Source organism: Balaenoptera acutorostrata, unplaced genomic scaffold (assembly GCF_949987535.1).
Source record: "Balaenoptera acutorostrata unplaced genomic scaffold, mBalAcu1.1 scaffold_33, whole genome shotgun sequence".
NCBI lineage: Eukaryota > Metazoa > Chordata > Mammalia > Artiodactyla > Balaenopteridae > Balaenoptera > Balaenoptera acutorostrata.
In genome coordinates, this window is record NW_026646079.1 from 1,710,670 (window position 1) to 1,722,150 (window position 11,481).

Consider the following 11,481-nt stretch of genomic DNA (forward strand, 5'->3'; position numbering starts at 1 on the left):
GCACCGTGATGACATGTGGGAAGGAGTATTGTGATGAAACGGATCCTGGAGCATTGTGATAACAAAAGCCATGGAGCTTTGTGATGACAGGCATCATGGAGCATTGTGAAGAAAGGGGCAATGGGGAATTGTAATGACAATAGAGAAAGGTGAGGAAAATGGTCAGCGAGCATAGTGATTAAAGTGGTCTTTGAGAATTGTGATGAAAAGCGACATAGAGCATTGTGATGACAAAGGTCATGGAGAACTGTGATGACCAGGGTCACGTAGCATTTGATGACACGGTCATGGAACATTGTCATGACAAGAATTCTGGAGCATTGTGATGAAACGGCATGGAGCATTGTGACTAAAGGTGACAAGTAGCACTGTGATGATATGGGCAGAGATATTTGTAATGACATGGGTCATGGAGCATTGTGATGACACGGACCATTGCAAATTGTGATGACATCTGTCATGTGGCATTGTTATGACAGTGGTCATCTAGAATTGTAATGAAAAGTATCATGGAGCACTGTGATGACAGGGGCCATTGAACATTGTGATGACAAAGGCCATGGAGCATTGTGATGACTAGTGCCATGGGGCTTTTTTATGACATTGGCATGGAGCATTATGATGACAAGAATTGTGGAGCATTTTGATGACAAGGGCATGGAGCATTGTGATGACAGGGCCCATGGAGCATTTTGATGAAAAGGGAAGGGAACATTGTGATGACTGAGTTCATGGAGCATTGTGATTAAACGGGCCATGGAGCATTGAGATGACAGGCGTCATGAGGCATGGTGATGACAGTGGTCATGGAGCATTGTTATGAAAGAGATCATGGAGCAATATGATAACAGTGGCCATGGAGCATTGTGATGACAGGTGTACTGGAGCAGTGTGATGAAAGTAGTCATGCATCATTGTGATGACATGTGTCCTAGATCACTGTGATGACACGGTTCATCGAGTATTGTGATGACAAGGGTCATAGCGAATTATGATGACAGGTGTCATGGGGCATTTTGATGACATTGTTCATCTAGGAATTGTGATGAAAGGTATCATGGAGCACTGTGAAGACTGGGGGCATGAAGCATTGTTATGAAAATTGTCCTGGATTATTGTGATGACAGCAGTCATCTAAAATTGTAATAACACGGATTATGCAGCATTGTGTTGACAAGGGTATGGACTATTGTGATGACAATGCTCATGGCGGAATGTGATGAAAGTTTTCATGGAACATCGTGATGAAAAGTGCCTGGGAGCATTGTGACGATAAAGGACATGGAGCATTGTAATGAAAGGTTTCATTGTGCACTGTGATGACAAGGGGGATGGAGTATAGTGATGAAACTGGTCCTGGAGCATTGTGATAACAAAAGCCATGGAGCATTGTGATGACAGGCATCATGGAGCATTGTGAAGAAAAGGGCCATGGGGAATTGTAATGACAATAGAGAAATGTGATGAAAATGGTCAGCGAGCATAGTGATTAAAATGGTCATTGAGATTTGTGATGAAAAGCGACATAGAGCATTGTGATGACAAAGGTCATGGAGAACTGTGATGACCAGGGTCATGTAGCATTGTGATGACACGGTCATGGAACATTGTGATGACAAGAATTCTGGAGCATTGTCATGACAAGGGCCATGGAGCATTGTGATGACACTGTCAAGGAACATTGCAATGAAAAGAATTCTGGAGCATTGTGATAAAAGGGCATGGAGCATTGTGATTGAAGGTGACAGGGAGCATTGTGATGATATGGGCAGAGATCTTTGTGGTGACAGGGATCATGGAGCTTTTTGGTAAGAGGAGCCAAGGAGATTTGTGATGGCAGGCGTCATGGTGCATTGTGATGACAGCGGTCTTGGAGCATTGTGATGAAAGTAGTCATGGATCATTGTGATGACATGTGTCCTGGAACACTGTGATGACACAGTTCATCGAGTATTGTGATGACAGCAGTCATAGCGAATTGTGATGACAGGTGTCATCGGGCATTGTGATGACATTGATCATCTAGCAATTGTGATGAAAGGTATCATGGAGCACTGTGATGATTAGGGGCATGAAGCATTGTAATGAAAATTGTCCTGGAATATTGTGATGACAGCAGTCATGGAGAATTGTGATGACAGGGATTCTGCAGCATTGTGTCGACAAGGGTATGGACTATTGTGATGACAATGGTCATGGAGCAATGTGATGAAAGTTGTCATGGAACATCGTGATGAAAAGTGCCTGGGAGCATTGTGACAATAAAGGCCATGGAGCATTGTGATGACAAGTGTCATGGAGCATTGTAATGAGAGGTTTCATTGTGCAACATGATGACAAGGGGGATGGAGTATTGTGATGAAACGGGTCCTGGAGCATTGTGATAACAAAGCCATGGAGCATGGTGATGACAGGCATCATGGAGCACTGTGAAGAAAGGGGCAATGGGGAATTGTAATGACAATAGAGAAATGTGATGAAAATGGTCAGCGAGCATAGTGATTAAAGTGGTCTTTGAGAATTGTGATGAAAAGCGACATAGAGCATTGTGATGACAAAGGTCATGGAGAACTGTGATAACCAGGGTCATGTAGCACTGTGATGACACGGTCATGGAACGTTGTGATGACAAGAATTCTGGAGCATTGTGATGACACGGGCCATGGAGAATTGTGATGACATGGTCATGGAACATTGTGATGACAAGAATTCCGGAGCACTGTGTTGACAAGGGCCATGGAGCATTGTGATGACAAGTGTCATGGAGCATTGTAATGAAAGGTTTCATTGTGCACCGTGATGACATGTGGGAAGGAGTATTGTGATGAAACGGATCCTGGAGCATTGTGATAACAAAAGCCATGGAGCTTTGTGATGACAGGCATCATGGAGCATTGTGAAGAAAGGGGCAATGGGGAATTGTAATGACAATAGAGAAAGGTGAGGAAAATGGTCAGCGAGCATAGTGATTAAAGTGGTCTTTGAGAATTGTGATGAAAAGCGACATAGAGCATTGTGATGACAAAGGTCATGGAGAACTGTGATGACCAGGGTCACGTAGCATTTGATGACACGGTCATGGAACATTGTCATGACAAGAATTCTGGAGCATTGTGATGAAACGGCATGGAGCATTGTGACTAAAGGTGACAAGTAGCACTGTGATGATATGGGCAGAGATATTTGTAATGACATGGGTCATGGAGCATTGTGATGACACGGACCATTGCAAATTGTGATGACATCTGTCATGTGGCATTGTTATGACAGTGGTCATCTAGAATTGTAATGAAAAGTATCATGGAGCACTGTGATGACAGGGGCCATTGAACATTGTGATGACAAAGGCCATGGAGCATTGTGATGACTAGTGCCATGGGGCTTTTTTATGACATTGGCATGGAGCATTATGATGACAAGAATTGTGGAGCATTTTGATGACAAGGGCATGGAGCATTGTGATGACAGGGCCCATGGAGCATTTTGATGAAAAGGGAAGGGAACATTGTGATGACTGAGTTCATGGAGCATTGTGATTAAACGGGCCATGGAGCATTGAGATGACAGGCGTCATGAGGCATGGTGATGACAGTGGTCATGGAGCATTGTTATGAAAGAGATCATGGAGCAATATGATAACAGTGGCCATGGAGCATTGTGATGACAGGTGTACTGGAGCAGTGTGATGAAAGTAGTCATGCATCATTGTGATGACATGTGTCCTAGATCACTGTGATGACACGGTTCATCGAGTATTGTGATGACAAGGGTCATAGCGAATTATGATGACAGGTGTCATGGGGCATTTTGATGACATTGTTCATCTAGGAATTGTGATGAAAGGTATCATGGAGCACTGTGAAGACTGGGGGCATGAAGCATTGTTATGAAAATTGTCCTGGATTATTGTGATGACAGCAGTCATCTAAAATTGTAATAACACGGATTATGCAGCATTGTGTTGACAAGGGTATGGACTATTGTGATGACAATGCTCATGGCGGAATGTGATGAAAGTTTTCATGGAACATCGTGATGAAAAGTGCCTGGGAGCATTGTGACGATAAAGGACATGGAGCATTGTGATGACAAGTGTCATGGAGCATTGTAATGAAAGGTTTCATTGTGCACTGTGATGACAAGGGGGATGGAGTATAGTGATGAAACTGGTCCTGGAGCATTGTGATAACAAAAGCCATGGAGCATTGTGATGACAGGCATCATGGAGCATTGTGAAGAAAAGGGCCATGGGGAATTGTAATGACAATAGAGAAATGTGATGAAAATGGTCAGCGAGCATAGTGATTAAAATGGTCATTGAGAATTGTGATGAAAAGCGACATAGAGCATTGTGATGACAAAGGTCATGGAGAACTGTGATGACCAGGGTCATGTAGCATTGTGACGACACGGTCATGGAACATTGTGATGACAAGAATTCTGGAGCATTGTCATGACAAGGGCCATGGAGCATTGTGATGACACTGTCAAGGAACATTGCGATGAAAAGAATTCTGGAGCATTGTGATAAAAGGGCATGGAGCATTGTGATTAAAGGTGACAGGGAGCATTGTGATGATATGGGCAGAGATCTTTGTGGTGACAGGGATCATGGAGCTTTTTGGTAAGAGGAGCCAAGGAGATTTGTGATGGCAGGCGTCATGGTGCATTGTGATGACAGCGGTCTTGGAGCATTGTGATGAAAGTAGTCATGGATCATTGTGATGACATGTGTCCTGGAACACTGTGATGACACAGTTCATCGAGTATTGTGATGACAGCAGTCATAGCGAATTGTGATGACAGGTGTCATCGGGCATTGTGATGACATTGATCATCTAGCAATTGTGATGAAAGGTATCATGGAGCACTATGATGATTAGGGGCATGAAGCATTGTAATGAAAATTGTCCTGGAATATTGTGATGACAGCAGTCATGGAGAATTGTGATGACAGGGATTCTGCAGCATTGTGTCGACAAGGGTATGGACTATTGTGATGACAATGGTCATGGAGCAATGTGATGAAAATTGTCATGGAACATCGTGATGAAAAGTGCCTGGGAGCATTGTGATGACAAGTGTCATGGAGCATTGTAATGAGAGGTTTCATTGTGCAACATGATGACAAGGGGGATGGAGTATTGTGATGAAACGGGTCCTGGAGCATTGTGATAACAAAGCCATGGAGCATGGTGATGACAGGCATCATGGAGCACTGTGAAGAAAGGGGCAATGGGGAATTGTAATGACAATAGAGAAATGTGATGAAAATGGTCAGCGAGCATAGTGATTAAAGTGGTCTTTGAGAATTGTGATGAAAAGCGACATAGAGCATTGTGATGACAAAGGTCATGGAGAACTGTGATAACCAGGGTCATGTAGCACTGTGATGACACGGTCATGGAACGTTGTGATGACAAGAATTCTGGAGCATTGTGATGACACGGGCCATGGAGAATTGTGATGACATGGTCATGGAACATTGTGATGACAAGAATTCCGGAGCACTGTGTTGACAAGGGCCATGGAGCATTGTGATGACAAGTGTCATGGAGCATTGTAATGAAAGGTTTCATTGTGCACCGTGATGACATGTGGGAAGGAGTATTGTGATGAAACGGATCCTGGAGCATTGTGATAACAAAAGCCATGGAGCTTTGTGATGACAGGCATCATGGAGCATTGTGAAGAAAGGGGCAATGGGGAATTGTAATGACAATAGAGAAAGGTGAGGAAAATGGTCAGCGAGCATAGTGATTAAAGTGGTCTTTGAGAATTGTGATGAAAAGCGACATAGAGCATTGTGATGACAAAGGTCATGGAGAACTGTGATGACCAGGGTCACGTAGCATTTGATGACACGGTCATGGAACATTGTCATGACAAGAATTCTGGAGCATTGTGATGAAACGGCATGGAGCATTGTGACTAAAGGTGACAAGTAGCACTGTGATGATATGGGCAGAGATATTTGTAATGACATGGGTCATGGAGCATTGTGATGACACGGACCATTGCAAATTGTGATGACATCTGTCATGTGGCATTGTTATGACAGTGGTCATCTAGAATTGTAATGAAAAGTATCATGGAGCACTGTGATGACAGGGGCCATTGAACATTGTGATGACAAAGGCCATGGAGCATTGTGATGACTAGTGCCATGGGGCTTTTTTATGACATTGGCATGGAGCATTATGATGACAAGAATTGTGGAGCATTTTGATGACAAGGGCATGGAGCATTGTGATGACAGGGCCCATGGAGCATTTTGATGAAAAGGGAAGGGAACATTGTGATGACTGAGTTCATGGAGCATTGTGATTAAACGGGCCATGGAGCATTGAGATGACAGGCGTCATGAGGCATGGTGATGACAGTGGTCATGGAGCATTGTTATGAAAGAGATCATGGAGCAATATGATAACAGTGGCCATGGAGCATTGTGATGACAGGTGTACTGGAGCAGTGTGATGAAAGTAGTCATGCATCATTGTGATGACATGTGTCCTAGATCACTGTGATGACACGGTTCATCGAGTATTGTGATGACAAGGGTCATAGCGAATTATGATGACAGGTGTCATGGGGCATTTTGATGACATTGTTCATCTAGGAATTGTGATGAAAGGTATCATGGAGCACTGTGAAGACTGGGGGCATGAAGCATTGTTATGAAAATTGTCCTGGATTATTGTGATGACAGCAGTCATCTAAAATTGTAATAACACGGATTATGCAGCATTGTGTTGACAAGGGTATGGACTATTGTGATGAAAATGCTCATGGCGGAATGTGATGAAAGTTTTCATGGAACATCGTGATGAAAAGTGCCTGGGAGCATTGTGACGATAAAGGACATGGAGCATTGTGATGACAAGTGTCATGGAGCATTGTAATGAAAGGTTTCATTGTGCACTGTGATGACAAGGGGGATGGAGTATAGTGATGAAACTGGTCCTGGAGCATTGTGATAACAAAAGCCATGGAGCATTGTGATGACAGGCATCATGGAGCATTGTGAAGAAAAGGGCCATGGGGAATTGTAATGACAATAGAGAAATGTGATGAAAATGGTCAGCGAGCATAGTGATTAAAATGGTCATTGAGAATTGTGATGAAAAGCGACATAGAGCATTGTGATGACAAAGGTCATGGAGAACTGTGATGACCAGGGTCATGTAGCATTGTGACGACACGGTCATGGAACATTGTGATGACAAGAATTCTGGAGCATTGTCATGACAAGGGCCATGGAGCATTGTGATGACACTGTCAAGGAACATTGCGATGAAAAGAATTCTGGAGCATTGTGATAAAAGGGCATGGAGCATTGTGATTAAAGGTGACAGGGAGCATTGTGATGATATGGGCAGAGATCTTTGTGGTGACAGGGATCATGGAGCTTTTTGGTAAGAGGAGCCAAGGAGATTTGTGATGGCAGGCGTCATGGTGCATTGTGATGACAGCGGTCTTGGAGCATTGTGATGAAAGTAGTCATGGATCATTGTGATGACATGTGTCCTGGAACACTGTGATGACACAGTTCATCGAGTATTGTGATGACAGCAGTCATAGCGAATTGTGATGACAGGTGTCATCGGGCATTGTGATGACATTGATCATCTAGCAATTGTGATGAAAGGTATCATGGAGCACTGTGATGATTAGGGGCATGAAGCATTGTAATGAAAATTGTCCTGGAATATTGTGATGACAGCAGTCATGGAGAATTGTGATGACAGGGATTCTGCAGCATTGTGTCGACAAGGGTATGGACTATTGTGATGACAATGGTCATGGAGCAATGTGATGAAAGTTGTCATGGAACATCGTGATGAAAAGTGCCTGGGAGCATTGTGACAATAAAGGCCATGGAGCATTGTGATGACAAGTGTCATGGAGCATTGTAATGAGAGGTTTCATTGTGCAACATGATGACAAGGGGGATGGAGTATTGTGATGAAACGGGTCCTGGAGCATTGTGATAACAAAGCCATGGAGCATGGTGATGACAGGCATCATGGAGCACTGTGAAGAAAGGGGCAATGGGGAATTGTAATGACAATAGAGAAATGTGATGAAAATGGTCAGCGAGCATAGTGATTAAAGTGGTCTTTGAGAATTGTGATGAAAAGCGACATAGAGCATTGTGATGACAAAGGTCATGGAGAACTGTGATAACCAGGGTCATGTAGCACTGTGATGACACGGTCATGGAACGTTGTGATGACAAGAATTCTGGAGCATTGTGATGACACGGGCCATGGAGAATTGTGATGACATGGTCATGGAACATTGTGATGACAAGAATTCCGGAGCACTGTGTTGACAAGGGCCATGGAGCATTGTGATGACAAGTGTCATGGAGCATTGTAATGAAAGGTTTCATTGTGCACCGTGATGACATGTGGGAAGGAGTATTGTGATGAAACGGATCCTGGAGCATTGTGATAACAAAAGCCATGGAGCTTTGTGATGACAGGCATCATGGAGCATTGTGAAGAAAGGGGCAATGGGGAATTGTAATGACAATAGAGAAAGGTGAGGAAAATGGTCAGCGAGCATAGTGATTAAAGTGGTCTTTGAGAATTGTGATGAAAAGCGACATAGAGCATTGTGATGACAAAGGTCATGGAGAACTGTGATGACCAGGGTCACGTAGCATTTGATGACACGGTCATGGAACATTGTCATGACAAGAATTCTGGAGCATTGTGATGAAACGGCATGGAGCATTGTGACTAAAGGTGACAAGTAGCACTGTGATGATATGGGCAGAGATATTTGTAATGACATGGGTCATGGAGCATTGTGATGACACGGACCATTGCAAATTGTGATGACATCTGTCATGTGGCATTGTTATGACAGTGGTCATCTAGAATTGTAATGAAAAGTATCATGGAGCACTGTGATGACAGGGGCCATTGAACATTGTGATGACAAAGGCCATGGAGCATTGTGATGACTAGTGCCATGGGGCTTTTTTATGACATTGGCATGGAGCATTATGATGACAAGAATTGTGGAGCATTTTGATGACAAGGGCATGGAGCATTGTGATGACAGGGCCCATGGAGCATTTTGATGAAAAGGGAAGGGAACATTGTGATGACTGAGTTCATGGAGCATTGTGATTAAACGGGCCATGGAGCATTGAGATGACAGGCGTCATGAGGCATGGTGATGACAGTGGTCATGGAGCATTGTTATGAAAGAGATCATGGAGCAATATGATAACAGTGGCCATGGAGCATTGTGATGACAGGTGTATTGGAGCAGTGTGATGAAAGTAGTCATGCATCATTGTGATGACATGTGTCCTAGATCACTGTGATGACACGGTTCATCGAGTATTGTGATGACAAGGGTCATAGCGAATTATGATGACAGGTGTCATGGGGCATTTTGATGACATTGTTCATCTAGGAATTGTGATGAAAGGTATCATGGAGCACTGTGAAGACTGGGGGCATGAAGCATTGTTATGAAAATTGTCCTGGATTATTGTGATGACAGCAGTCATCTAAAATTGTAATAACACGGATTATGCAGCATTGTGTTGACAAGGGTATGGACTATTGTGATGACAATGCTCATGGCGGAATGTGATGAAAGTTTTCATGGAACATCGTGATGAAAAGTGCCTGGGAGCATTGTGACGATAAAGGACATGGAGCATTGTGATGACAAGTGTCATGGAGCATTGTAATGAAAGGTTTCATTGTGCACTGTGATGACAAGGGGGATGGAGTATAGTGATGAAACTGGTCCTGGAGCATTGTGATAACAAAAGCCATGGAGCATTGTGATGACAGGCATCATGGAGCATTGTGAAGAAAAGGGCCATGGGGAATTGTAATGACAATAGAGAAATGTGATGAAAATGGTCAGCGAGCATAGTGATTAAAATGGTCATTGAGAATTGTGATGAAAAGCGACATAGAGCATTGTGATGACAAAGGTCATGGAGAACTGTGATGACCAGGGTCATGTAGCATTGTGATGACACGGTCATGGAACATTGTGATGACAAGAATTCTGGAGCATTGTCATGACAAGGGCCATGGAGCATTGTGATGACACTGTCAAGGAACATTGCGATGAAAAGAATTCTGGAGCATTGTGATAAAAGGGCATGGAGCATTGTGATTAAAGGTGACAGGGAGCATTGTGATGATATGGGCAGAGATCTTTGTGGTGACAGGGATCATGGAGCTTTTTGGTAAGAGGAGCCAAGGAGATTTGTGATGGCAGGCGTCATGGTGCATTGTGATGACAGCGGTCTTGGAGCATTGTGATGAAAGTAGTCATGGATCATTGTGATGACATGTGTCCTGGAACACTGTGATGACACAGTTCATCGAGTATTGTGATGACAGCAGTCATAGCGAATTGTGATGACAGGTGTCATCGGGCATTGTGATGACATTGATCATCTAGCAATTGTGATGAAAGGTATCATGGAGCACTGTGATGATTAGGGGCATGAAGCATTGTAATGAAAATTGTCCTGGAATATTGTGATGACAGCAGTCATGGAGAATTGTGATGACAGGGATTCTGCAGCATTGTGTCGACAAGGGTATGGACTATTGTGATGACAATGGTCATGGAGCAATGTGATGAAAGTTGTCATGGAACATCGTGATGAAAAGTGCCTGGGAGCATTGTGACAATAAAGGCCATGGAGCATTGTGATGACAAGTGTCATGGAGCATTGTAATGAGAGGTTTCATTGTGCAACATGATGACAAGGGGGATGGAGTATTGTGATGAAACGGGTCCTGGAGCATTGTGATAACAAAGCCATGGAGCATGGTGATGACAGGCATCATGGAGCACTGTGAAGAAAGGGGCAATGGGGAATTGTAATGACAATAGAGAAATGTGATGAAAATGGTCAGCGAGCATAGTGATTAAAGTGGTCTTTGAGAATTGTGATGAAAAGCGACATAGAGCATTGTGATGACAAAGGTCATGGAGAACTGTGATAACCAGGGTCATGTAGCACTGTGATGACACGGTCATGGAACGTTGTGATGACAAGAATTCTGGAGCATTGTGATGACACGGGCCATGGAGAATTGTGATGACATGGTCATGGAACATTGTGATGACAAGAATTCCGGAGCACTGTGTTGACAAGGGCCATGGAGCATTGTGATGACAAGTGTCATGGAGCATTGTAATGAAAGGTTTCATTGTGCACCGTGATGACATGTGGGAAGGAGTATTGTGATGAAACGGATCCTGGAGCATTGTGATAACAAAAGCCATGGAGCTTTGTGATGACAGGCATCATGGAGCATTGTGAAGAAAGGGGCAATGGGGAATTGTAATGACAATAGAGAAAGGTGAGGAAAATGGTCAGCGAGCATAGTGATTAAAGTGGTCTTTGAGAATTGTGATGAAAAGCGACATAGAGCATTGTGATGACAAAGGTCATGGAGAACTGTGATGACCAGGGTCACG